The sequence below is a fragment of the Pelophylax lessonae genome (assembly GCF_965119305.1).
Source record: "Pelophylax lessonae genome assembly, chromosome: 1".
Classification (NCBI taxonomy): domain Eukaryota; kingdom Metazoa; phylum Chordata; class Amphibia; order Anura; family Ranidae; genus Pelophylax; species Pelophylax lessonae.
Genome location: NC_138768.1, coordinates 513,139,087 through 513,152,642, shown reverse-complemented (window position 1 = coordinate 513,152,642; position 13,556 = coordinate 513,139,087).

The following is a 13,556-nucleotide window of genomic DNA, read 5'->3' as shown; positions in this document are numbered from 1 at the left end:
TCTTTATCCAGATTGATTGCCGCCTATGCGAACGAAGATCTAAACGATCTATGCAGCAGTTCTGTCTGGTATGGATGTTGTCCTGCTCCTCCTAACCTGGTATTTGGAAACACCACTTCATCTTCATCGAAATTCCCTTTGGACGCTTCTTTCTATTGTCTGAACGTGAGTTGGGGGTGTTAAAGGAGTATATTGATGAAAATCTGCAGAAAAGATTAATCCACTCCTCCACCTCAACGGCCGCTGCAGGTATATTCTTTGTGGAAAAAAAGGACAGTCTCTGAGGCAGGGGCGGATCCAGAGTGTAGTCTCGGAAGGGGCACTGCCAGAAAAAAAGGTGTTGCTTACAGAACTGTTTTTAACGTATTATACGGTCCTAACCTTGTTTAAAACAGTGACACGTTTATCATTCCAGATTAGAATATTACATTACAAACAGACAGGATACGTTTAACCACATATAACTTTATTATTACAAGGGTAATAATAACAGTGCGCTCCGAATTACATGCGATCTCTGTGATCACAGAAATGCGAACCGGCACTTAATGTGAGATGTGAGGTCTTTTTGACCCCAGATCTCACATCGAGGAGGATGTTTACATTCCTTGTAATAATGTGATCAAAAAAAATATTTTGAAAGGGACCGCCAGACGGATGGAAAATAGGGTTTCCATCTGTTCAGATTTCACGGACAGGATCGAATAGGATAGCAGCGGATGTCAGTGGAGATGTCTCTGCTGACATCCGCTGCCCAATAGGGATGCATGGAGCATCCGATCCGGTCTGCCTGAAAAACTGTCAGGAGGATCGGATCGCCCGTGTGAAAGGGGCCTTAGTCTCTGCAAAAAAAAAAAGTTTTGGCCGCCTGGCTTGTAGAAGCTGCTGGAGCCTGGAGGGAGGAGGTGGGTGGAGCCAGCACTCTAAGGAAGGAGGCTCCGCTGTGGATGCTGGGGCCTCGCTCTCCTCCTCCACTCCTCAGGACCGGTGACGTCACTGGTTGCTAGACGCCAATCGGCGATAGCATAGCAACCAGTGCACTCACTGCGGGCCGCGACTGCTGTAGAGGTCAGCGGCGCGGCGGCGGGACTACAATAGAAGCTTTCAGCTTCGCCGCGCTGCTGGCCTGCTGGGGAGAAAGGAAGTTTGGAACTCGGCTGCAGCACTGTGACTGGGACTCTGGGCTGGTGCGGACTGGAGTAAGTGGGAAATATTTTTTTCGGGGGGGGGGGGCAATTGACCAGATGCCCCCCCCCCCCCCCGGATCCGCCACTGCTCTGAGGCCATATGTGGACTACAGTGATATAAACAAGATCCCAGTTAAAAAATGTTATCCTCTTCCCTTGGTTCCTGAACTTTTTCAGAGACTCAAGTCTGCAATTATCTTTACAAAACTTGACTTAAGAGGGGCCTATAATTTGGTCCATGTCGGGGAGGGCGATGAATGGAAACCTGCGTTCCATACTCAATTCAGTCACTAGGTGTACTTGGTCATGCCATTTGGCCTATGCAAGCACCAGCCACCTTCTAGCACTTCATCAATTATATTTTCAGAGACTTCCTCGATATCTTTGTCGTTGTCTATCTGGATGATATTCTGATATTCCCTGTATCACTGGAGGTGCACTGAGGACATATTAACAGTGTTCTTTGCAGGCTCCGCCAGCATGGACTTTATGCCAAAGTCGAAAAATGTGACTTTGAGCAACAAAGCATCCAGTTTTCAGGCTTGACTATTTCCACTGACGGAATCAAGATGGACCGGCAGAAGGTCTCAGCGATTGTAGACTGGCCAGCTCCCACAGACAAGAAGAGGATTCAGCGAATTTGGGCTTATCAAACTTTTATCGCAACTTAGTTCATCAAGAACTTTTCAGCCATCATCATTATGCAATTCACCAAGCAAAGCATTTGTTTCTGTTGGTCTACTGAGGCACAGGCCGCATTTGAAACGTTAAAGAGATGGTTTACTGCTGCTTCTGTCTTAAGACATTCAAATTCCACTTTATCCTATATCCTGGAAGTGGATGCATTATGGAGCGCAGTGGGGGCAGTTCTGTCACAACCTCAAGGTCTCAAACATGTGGTCCATCCAGTCGGGTTCTTTTCATGGAAACCTACCCAAGCAGAAAGGATTTATGATGTGGGGGATCGAGAGCTCCTTGCAATCAAAGCAGCATTGGAGGAATGCAGATATTTACTGTAATGAGCTGCTCGTCCGATACCATATTAACCACTTGCCGACTGAGTATGGTAATAGTACTGCGGCAAAGTGGTTCGTTATCGTCTGACGACGTAGTATTAACGTCGTCAGACACTCCCCCTTCTGGGCGGCGCTTGTGCGCTGCCGGAGGCTCGCTCCCGCTGTTTTCATTCACAGCGGGAGTCGGGCCAGGGGAGGAGCAGCGGCGATCGCCGCTGCTCTGCCCCGATCGCCGGGGATCTAGTGTGGAGATCCGCCCGCCTGTGTAAACACAAGCGGGCGGATCTCCATAGTGACAGGGAGTGACAGATCGGACTGTTCAGCATAGCTGGACATCCGATCTGTCCATGACTCACTCAGTCACCTCCCCCCCTACACGTCAGTAAGCACCAGGCATACATTAACCCCTCCCTCTCCAATAAAATTAACCCCTTCCCTGCCAGTGTCATTTTTACAGTAACAGTGCATATATATAGCACTGATTACTGCAGTAATGTCACTGGTACCCCCAAAAGTGTCAAAAATGTCAGTCAAGGGTCCGATCTGTCCGCCGCAATGTCGCAGTCCCACAAAAAAAATCGCAGATCGCCGCCATTACGCGTTAAAAAAAAAAACACCAAAAATGACAGAAATCTTTCCCTTTGTTAGTAAACGCAATAACTTTTGCGCAAACCAATCAAAATACGCTTATTGTGATTTTTTTTACCAAACATAGGTAGCAGAAAACAAATTGGCCAAAAATTTTTGAAAAAATTGTTTTTTACATCTTTTTTGGGGGGAATTTCATATAAAAAAATTTTAGAAATATTGTTATTTTTTCAAAATAAACGCTCTTTTTTTGTTTATAGCGCAAAAAGTAAAAATCGCACAGGTGATCAAATACCACCAAAAGAAAGCTCTGTTTGTGGGAAAAAAAGGACGTAAATTTCGTTTGGGTACGGCGTCGCACGACCGCGCAATTGTCAGTTGAAGTCGCACAGCGCCGAATCGCAAAAAGTGGCCTGGACGGAAGACAGCAAAATCCTCCAGTGGTAAAGTGGTTAATTTACACAGACCATAAGAACCTCGAGTATTCGCGATCTGAAAAAACATCTCAGACCACGCCAAGCCAGGCTGGGCTCTTTTTTTCTAAAGATTTTCTTTCAAAATCACCTACAGACCAGGTTCAAAAAACACCAAGGTTGATGCATTATCACGCATGTTTGAGGTTCTCAAAGACATACCAGTGCCAGACACCATCCTGCCAGCTTTCTACTATTATAAACTGGTCTTCTGTCACAGTTGCAGCAAGCTTAAACAGGAACATCCTGTCCTCCACGGGTCACGTTGCAGACATAAGACGGGCTGTTATGGAATGGTGAGCAGATTTTTATGCCATAAAATGTTGTAATTGTAATTGTCCTGGGGTTCTGTCATAATCACCATGCCATTTCAGGATTTACAAGACTATGCAACACACATTCTGGTGGCCTAGGCTGGAGAAAGACTGCAAGGCCTATTTAAATGACTGTACCACTTGTTTCCGGAGTAAGAATATCAGTAATAAAGCTTAGGGGTTGCTCAGACCATTGCCTGTACATGATAGTCCTTGGAAGATGATTGCCATTGATTTTATAATCGAACGTTCGCCATCTGAAGATTATACCGCTATCTTCGTGGTAGTGGATTGCATATCAAAAATGATGCATTTCTTTTCACTAAAAAGTATGCCATCTGCTGTTGAGACCGCTCAGGTCTTTTTCAAGGAGATTATCAGACTTCATGGAGTCCCTGCAAACATTGTGTCAGATCGAGGGGTCCAATTTACGTCAAGATTTTGGAAGGCATTATGTGGGTCTTTAAAGAATGAGCTTTCCCTATCATCAGTTAATCATCCCCAAACCAATGGGCAGACAGAGCAGACTAATCAAACATTGGAGCAATACATTAGGTGCTTCACGTCCTTTGTCCAGGACACTACTACTGTTAGCAGAGTTCACATACAACAATGCCAGTTATTCTGCAGCCAAGCAGTCCCCATTTTTTACTAATTATGGATTTCACCCTACCTTCTTACCTGATCTTGTTTCGGAAACCTTTTTTTTCGGCCGTCCAGAGTACTCTGGATTTCTTCTCTCATAATAACATATTGTTACAGGAAGCCGTCACAAAGGCACAGGAGGACAACAAGAGGGTGTTTGACAAACGAAGGAGAGGGGAGCTGATTTTACAGCCAGGAGGAGGATGACTTGCGCCTCAAGGAAGTTGGCACCAAAGTTTGTAGGATCTTTTCTGGTAAGGAGAAAAATTATTGATGTGTCTTATGAATTAACTCTACCAAAGTCCCTTAAAGTGTACCAAGTATTCCATGTATCCTTGCTGAAACCTACAGTGCCAGATTTGCTTCCTGATCGTAGATCAGGACCTCCCACATCTCTAATCATTAATGGGGCTGAGGAATTTGAGATTGAGGCCATCTTAAACTGAAGAAGAAGAAGGGGTCAGATACAGTATTTGATCAAATCCAAGGGTTATGGTCCAGAAGAGAATTCTTGGAAACCCATACATAATGTGCATGCAACTGACTTTTTCTGTGCGTTCTTTCATAGCCACCCACAAAAGAGGAGCCAGTTGGGCATCCCGAGGTTGCCCGTAGGGATGGGGCAATGTCAGGGAAGATATGCCCATACAGGTGGAGGTTTGCGGCGCATATATATATATATATATATATATATATACACATGCGCAAGCCAGCAACTGTTTAGGCAAATATACATGGTTGTGGACCAGGGAATGTGCAAAGGCGAATGTGCATGCGCAATTGCGCATCAGCGTGTGCGCGCCTGTCACTTTTGCTGGCGCCAGGTGGGCTAATTAAACTGGCTGCAGTATGGACTCATTGCTGTTTGGTGTGCAACTTCTGTGTGTTATTCCTGTTTCCTATGCTGACTTCTGATTCTGATCCAGCTTACTCCTGACTTACGTTTGTCTGCTTAATACCCCGACCTTGGCTTGTTTTTGGATTCTTCTTCTGCCTACTCTCTCTGCTCAATCTACCTGAACGTTACCGACCTGGCTCGTCTGACTCTGCATCTGCACATCCAGTCTGCTACAGCTGCTTCTTTAGTCTGCCAAGTTCTGTGCCAGGTTACCTACCACCAGCCTGTCTGCTGCACATCCTCCTGCTGCGTGCTGCCAAGTGGATTACTGGACTGATTGCAGGTGCTCCTACGTGTCCATGCTCAGATGGCTGCTGTCTCCATATCAGTAACTTCCAAGCCGGTGCTGTACGAGAGGGTCTACTCTACACGTCAGGCTCACTGACCAGGTACGTGACAGATTGTAAACCAAGCAGGAAATAGACTTAGTAGCTATTAAAATCATGTAAATCACAGAATCAGAGAAGAATCTGTTTCCAAAGACCAGGGCTTCAACTTCAACAGCATACCACTAAAGCCTCCAACTGTGAATAACTTTGTACTTAGGACAGAAGATTTGTATAACCTGAAAGTTCCCATGGAGCTTCTGCCAGAATTTCAAACAAGCAGCAGTACCACATCTTCCTTGACCAGTCCAGAGGTATGAGGCTCACTGGCATACCCTCCATCTTGATCCTGCAGAGCAGAAAACTGAGGAGTTTCAGGGTAGGAAAGGTGTAGTTTAGGCTATATTGATCTGACCACCAGACTACCAGAGCATTCACTGCTTCCACTGCTTCCACCAGTGGTTCTCTGTACCTAGCTATGATTAAGCACTTAATTTCATGCTCCACATTCCCTCTGATACTGTAAGTTTTATTCCTTTGGTTTTAAATAAAGCAAGCGGTTTTACACTATGGAAGCCTTTCTTTTTATTTGGTGGCTTGGTCCGGTTGGAGTTACTCAGACAGGATTCCACTGCAGTTCCCCTTGAGGTCCATCATTTCTACAGGCGATTTGACTACTCCCTGAGGGTAAGAGGCAAATCTCTCCGGTGAAGGCTGGCATGTCATCTTGCTTGTTTCCTTTGGTTTCAGTTATTTGGCTCAATCTCACTATTATCTGGTAAGAGGCGAGCCCCTTTGGTGGAGGTTTCTCACACACAAGATACCTATATAGGATTTTTTATTCACTTTGGCGTTCTACTTCCCTTTCTTTTGGTAAGAGGCGACACCTGCTGATTGAGGATTATATTGCACTTATTTGATTTGCACCCACTTTCACCTAATCTGGTAAGGGGTACCTACAGGTGTCTCCATTTTAGATATTATTCAAGTTCCTGATTTAATTGAGTTTTGGTTGAGATTCACACACTCAATTTTAGTTTTCACTTGGTGCATAAGATCTATTTGTGTTGGGTTTTACGCTATTGCGATTTATTTTCTATCCAACACTGCTGAATCAACGCGAGAATACTGGTTCCGGTCTGCTATCAAGGGGACGTGATTAATCTAGAGAACCTGCCTTTTGGTTTACCATATCTGGTAAGCGCATGTCCATAGGGAGCCTGTTTGACACTGCGATCCTAATTATTTGTGGACTTTATGGACTTCATTTTCCATTATTCAAATTAGCGTGACTTATTATACAGATTCTTCTTGGGGTGTGGTCACACTTGAAGTCGCTGCTGTTGTTTTGTTTATTTCCACTAGCGTGGTTAATATTTACTTATCTTATGATTAAGCACTGTTAGTAGTGTGAAATGCGTCAGCTGTCTTTGACTGGTACCTGTGTATGCTGTGGTATTTTATCCTCTTCACAATAAATATTTGCATTGGAGTGCGGCTGTCCAGACATACTTTTTGTTCTAGACAACAGGAGGTTATTCAGATATTTCATAATGGGGATGCTTTGGGGTTGCAGCAAAGCTAGACCAGGGGCCACTGAGCACTCAAGGCACAGAAGATAGGCTGAATAGCTAGGCCACAAACTCGAAGTACTAAGGACCCACAGCAAAGCTAAGGAATTGCTGATGCCCTGGAAAAATGGGGACATGCAAATATGCATTCTTGAAGTTCACAGAGGCCTAAAAGTTTCCCTAATAGAGAGAAGCTATAACAGAGGATTTTATGCTGTTCTTGGTCTGAATGAAGACCTTTAAGGATGTGAGATCCAAGATAGGCCAGATACCTTTTGATTAGGGAACTGTGAACAAATTTGAATGGATTCCCTGGAACCGTTCTGCCACAGGTACTGGGTCAATAGCTCCCTGCTCCAGAGGGCCTGCAAAGGCTGCATGAAGATCTGCTAAAATGTGTGGTGACATGAGTAGGTTGGAAGAAATCAACTTAGGAGGGGGTCTGAGAGCAGAATTCAAGCTTGTAGCCCCTAAAAACACCTCATGCACACAAGAGTCTGAGATGCTGGCTGTTCAAATGTCTGTAAAGGCTAACAGATGTTCCCACACTTTGGAAAGTGGAGATTTTCCTGAAAAAATGCTGAAAAAATATTTATTTGAGGGTGCAGGGTTTGAGGGAAAAATGGGTGCCAGGCTTGGACTAAGCTTTGACAGGCGGGTGAAGCATGGAAGTACTGAAATTAGCTTACTATAGGGGTTAGCTTACTAAAGCTGAGTCTTAGGCTTCTTCTGCCGGGTCAGATAGGAGGTGCCATCCTTGATGAGAGTGTCCAGGGGCTTTCTTAAGGCTCGAGAGGCAGGTAAAGCTGTTTTTTTTTTTTTTTTTGCATGGTGGTTCTGCAGCCCAATGCTTAGCCCAAAGTGTCTTTCTCATGTTCACTGACAGGAGACTCGTATGATAAATGAGATGAGAGATCTTCAACGACCCATACGTGCAGTAGTTCATGGCTGCAGGCCTAAATTCCAAATGGTCTAAAAGTAAAGGATCAGCTTGAATAGAAAAGAAAATCCCTTTGTATGACCTTAGCACAATCCGCTAGCGTTTGGCAAACTAGTATCATGGACATTGTAGGTTGCAGAGCAGGACCTGCCATAGAGAAAGTTGTAGAAAGGGCCTCCTGTTGCTTGTCAATAGTGATAGGCTTTATGTTCTAGTCAGACGTACGTTCGACTCGAACATCAGGTGTTCATGTGTTTGCTGAGCGGGAAGTTTGCCTGCCGACGAGTGCTCCATAATGCACTGCGTGATTGCAGTGCATTAATTGCTTGTGATTGGCCAAAGCGTGCACCTGACCTGTATGCTTTGGCCAATCACAGCAAAATGTTCTGTCAGAGCCATGATTGGTCAAAGGCAGGGTGCCTTTAGCCAATCATGGCTCAGGGGCTAAGTCCACACCCCACACTATATAAGGCTGCTTACACGGCAGCCCGGTGTAGTTTGTTAGGAGTGGAGATTAGTCAGGTAGTTAGTGGATTGTGCTTTCAATCAGTTTAATGCAGTCAGTACAGTGTAGTGTAGGGCTGATTCTTATGTAACACAGTGTAGTGCAGTCAGTGTAATGTAGTGCTGTGCTGATTCTTGTGTAACACAGTGTAGTGCAGCCAGTATCAGTGCAGTCAGTGTAGTGTAGTCAGCGTAGTGCTGTCAGTGTTGTGATGTGCTCATTCTTGTGTAACACAGTGTAGTGGTGCCACTGAAGTGCAGGTGTATACAACACGTCTGTGTCACCCCACTGATCCCATTTTCTTTTTCATTGATATATCATTTTTTTTTTTTTGCATCATCAAGTTTTGTTGCTGTAATATTAGTTCTCCCCCTTCTATGTCCCAAGTGAGGAGGAGGAGGCACAACTCCAATGAGACAGGATGTCCTCCAGGGGCCGGATTAAGGGCAGTCTCCCAATTGCATCACACCACAGAGCTCCACAGATGCAGGGCACTGCTAACTCCCTGCTGAATTCCAAAAGTTCATTGGTGTGGGCTTTTCTTCCGTTTTGTGATGGATAAAAGTGTGCGTCTGTCCACAGACTCCATTGACCAGCTGACATTTATCAAAATGAATCAGTCCTGGATCAACAGCAGCTATCAAGACCCTGATGCTGATGTAACTGATTGAATTTGCTAGGGATTTGGGATCCCTTGAAGACTTCCTATGTTGCCTATCCTATTCCTGAATCTTGATTATGCTAGCTTCCGACAATGTTTTTCTAATTTTTACAGCAGGACCCATTCCTGCGCCCAGAAAGAGTAACTGTGAGGGTTTACAGTCTTCAGGCACCACCAACATCCAAGGCCCAATTTTTCTGCACCTGTTGGACAGGTGCATGTCATTTACATTTTCTTTTCTAATTTTTAACATTCCCTGCACCTAGCAAGAGTAACTGTAAGGGGTTACAGTGTTCAGGCACCACCAACACTCAAGGCCCAACTTTCTGCACCTGTATGACAGGTGCATGTCATTTCAATTTTTTTCTCAAATTTTTAACAAAGGGGCCAGTTCCTGTGCCCAGCAAGTGTAACTGTGATGGGTTACAGTGTTCGGGAACCACCAACACCCTAGGCCCAATTTATCTGCAGCTGTTTGTAATTTCAATTTTTTTTCTAATTTTTAACAGCAGGACCTGTTCCTGCGCCCAGTAAGAGTAACTGTAAGAGGTTACAGTGTTCAGGTACCACCAACACTCAAGGCCCAATTTTTCTGCACCTGTATGACAGGTGCATGTCATTTTAATTTTTTTTCCTAATTTATTAACAGCAGGGCCTGTTTCTGCATCCAGCAAGAGTAACTGTGAGGAGTTACAGTATTCAGGCACCACCAACACCCAAGGCCAAATTTTTCTGCACCTGTTTGACAGGTGCATATAATTAAAATTTTTGTTTCTAATTTTTAACAGCAGGGCCCGTTCCTGCACCCAGCAAGAGTAACTGTAAGGGGTTACAGTGTTCAGACACCACCAACACTCAAGGCCCAATTTTTCTGCACCTGTATGACAGGTGCATGTAATTTCAATTTTTTTCCCTAATTTTTAACAGCAGGGGCCATTCCTGCGCCCAGAAAGAGTAACTGTGAGGGGTTACAGTGTTCAGGCACCACCAACACCCAAGGCACAATTTTTCTGCGCCTGTTGGACAGGTACTGGCTGAGTGCACAGTCAATCGGTTGTTAAGGCTTCCCTGCTGAGAGCTGAATTTTAAAAAATAATTGTAAAAAGAAAATATAAATTAAAAAAAAAATGGGTGCCCCCCAAACACCTTGTCCCCATGTAGATGGGGACATGGGCCTCTTCCCGACAACCCTGGGTTGTGGTTGTGGAGATAAGGTGGGGGACTTATCGGAATCTGGTCCCCTCTCTATGTGAATGGGTATCGGGTATATCGTACCCCTACCCATTCACCAAAAATGTGTACAAAAAAAATAAACACATAAGACATTTTTTGACAAGTCCTTTATTCAAAAATAAAAAAAGTGTCCCCCGAAGTAAATCCATCGTCAATTAACGCCGCCCGCCGCACCCGCCGACCTGAAAGAAAAAAAAAAGCTCCAGTCTCCAGGACTGCCTATTTGCGGTTTGACAGTTTCTGATAAGCATCCCACCCGCAAACCCTGACAACCACAGCCCAGGGTTGTCAGGAAGAGGCCCTTGTCCCCATCAACATGGGGACAGGGTGCTCTGGGGTGGGGGGGCAGAGCTCCCCCCTCATGTTGAGGGCATGTGGCCTGGTATCTTTCAGGAGGGGGGAGCGTTTGCTCATCCCCCCCTTTCCTGACCTGCCAGGCTGCATACTCAGATAAGGGTCTAGTATGGATTTTGGGGGGGACCCTACGCCTTTTTTTTATTTTGTTGCTTCCTTTTAATTTTTTTTTTATCTGTATTGCCGGGAGCCGACAATACATTACAGCCACGAGCAAGTTAAAATGACTTTTTTTCCTTTAGAAATGTCAGGATTGGCACAGCAGGCTCCATACATTGTACAGATGCGCCACTCTACAGGCACATTAAGGGGACCCCGCAGGCACAACATTTAAAGGAATTTTTCATTTTTATTGTTTCACTTAAAGCATCAATAAAATCACTGCTCCTTTAAAAATGATCCTTTTAAAAACGTTTTTTTATCCTCTCACATTCCAGGATGGCAAACACTTGAGAGATGAGAGGCTCCACCCTACAGGAAACGCAATCAGTTTACAGCTGCTAATAGGGCCCACCCTTCCCCTTGTCCCTTAGTTTGATTGTGTTTCTCCCACAGCGAAACATTTCTTTTTTTTCTCTGACCTGAAGACTCTGCATTGGATAGTCCCCTGTGAAGCAGGTTCAGCAACGCCAGTGAAGGCTACACTCTACCTGCATGCCTTCTAGGCTTCTCACAGGTTGCCCCAGGATACAGGCAGTTGGTCACAGTGATGGTCCCCCCAGAGCCTGTGGCCTGCTCTTCAGCAGGGGTCTCCTCCGGTCCTCCTGGCCATTCAGCTGGATTTTGCATTCGGCAGGAATTTAAAAAAAACACCGGACAGCGCGATCCAAGCCTCGTTTTTAAACCAGAACTTCCAGTTTGTGCAGGAAAGGCAGAGCATGCGCAGCGCGACCTGGAAGAGGAAAGCAAGTATGGAGGTGCCGGACCCACATGGCGGCTGTAAGGCAGACTCTCCAGCTACAAAGAGCCGGGAAGCTGCCAAAGGAATGAAACTTGCTGCAACCCACCTCATGGAGAAGGAGGAGGGAAAGTCGGTTCAGGTGACTACAGGCAAAAGCAGATCGGAACCCGGTAAGTGCCGTTTTCTTTGCCCTTTGGGGCTGATACTAGTGTCAGGCTTAGTCCCTGGTAGGTCTTATGCTCTCCCTCAGCGGGGCCTGTAGCCAAGTTACTATGGGGCAGGAAGAGTGATCTGTATGTTATCTCCTCTTCTCTTGTAGAATCCCCAGGTGGAACCCAGGAGGCCTCTGATAATGCACCCCCTGTATCCGCTGGCACTAGCTCCTCTAAAAAATATGGTAATTGCGGAGAGAGACTTCCCAGGTCTCACACCAAGCCCTTTTCTTATAGGTGTATTAACAATCGAAATTAATAAACACAAGCAGCGCTAATAACTAAATAAACATATCATGAAGGTACATGAATAAACCCTGTATTGACAGAGCTGACGTCATCAATAATGTAGCGTCTAAAGTCCATGAAAGTCCAAACAGTCCATCACCAGGTGACCTTTCAGTGAAAGGGAATAGCAAACACCAACATCTATATCAAGCTGCTAGGGATATGCCTCCACCTCACCACGTGCACCCCAATGGTAATGCTCTTACCAGGACTTGCCGTACATTAAGCATGTAAATCCTCCACAGACTCTATCTTTGCTTCAGACCGCTTCACAATCGGATATATTCTCAGCCATCAAAGCATATGGGGAGTGAAAACAGATGCACAATAGGGCAGTATTGCTTGATAAAAAAATGCACCTTTATTCAAAACCCTCTCCCATCGCACTTACATTGGCAAAGAATTAAAACAGCATTGTATCAATTGTCAGCATAGGATTACCGTCCAGCCGCTTGTCTCCCGCTCACTCAATGGCGTCCCGGAAGTTCCTCGAGACCAGACGGCGTCCTGTTGCTAGGGTGACCGCGCAAGTCACCGCCCTGACGTACGTTTCGTCAGCAGACTTCAACGGAGGGCGTGCTTGCGCGGCCACGCCACTTCCCTTTTATCTATTCTCCCTGATCGGCATTAACCGCTTCAGCACTGCCACAGCTGTTGCGGTCTGCCATCTACAGGGAGATATATGAATAGCAAGCTTTGTAGCATCTAAAGCTGCCATTTATTTTCATTATTACTGCTGATATTGCAAACTTTATAATTCCTAGTGGCATTACTGCCTCATAGCTAGGGTGTACATCTTGTATCACTATTGGCTCCAATAAATATAATGCAAAGCAATATCAACATCATTGAATGTATTTCTATGTGAAATTGGTGGCTGTTTTTCATTGTTCCAATATAATATATCCCAATAGCCATCTAAACGTCCAACCACACTGCTCTGCCCTATTAGAACATATGTGTACATATACTGAACATATAAATAGCTGAGAATATTTCAAAAAAATAATATATATATATTGATATGCCACCAATTGCACATACGTAGCCTAAACAATGGCCCAACGTACATCTCCATATGTTAATAAAAATGGGTCAATATAAGGCAAAGAAATACATATGCTTAGAGATACCAATAATCATATACACTAACATTAAAGTGTGCAATGGTATGAGGTTATAAATATATAAAACCCATACATATTATACAACAAAAATAAATATAAAATTCATAAATGTAAAACCTTAATGAGCCTTAGGCTGGCCATACACTATACAATTTTCTTGTTCAACTTTCCTTTAGATTTACCAAAACCATGTAATATAGGGTCAAACCTAAACACTTTCAATTTGTATGCAGTCAGGCATGCCCTTGCACTACGTAGTTTAAGGTAAATCTAAAGGAAATTGAATAAGAAAATTGTATAGTGTATGGCCAGCCTTA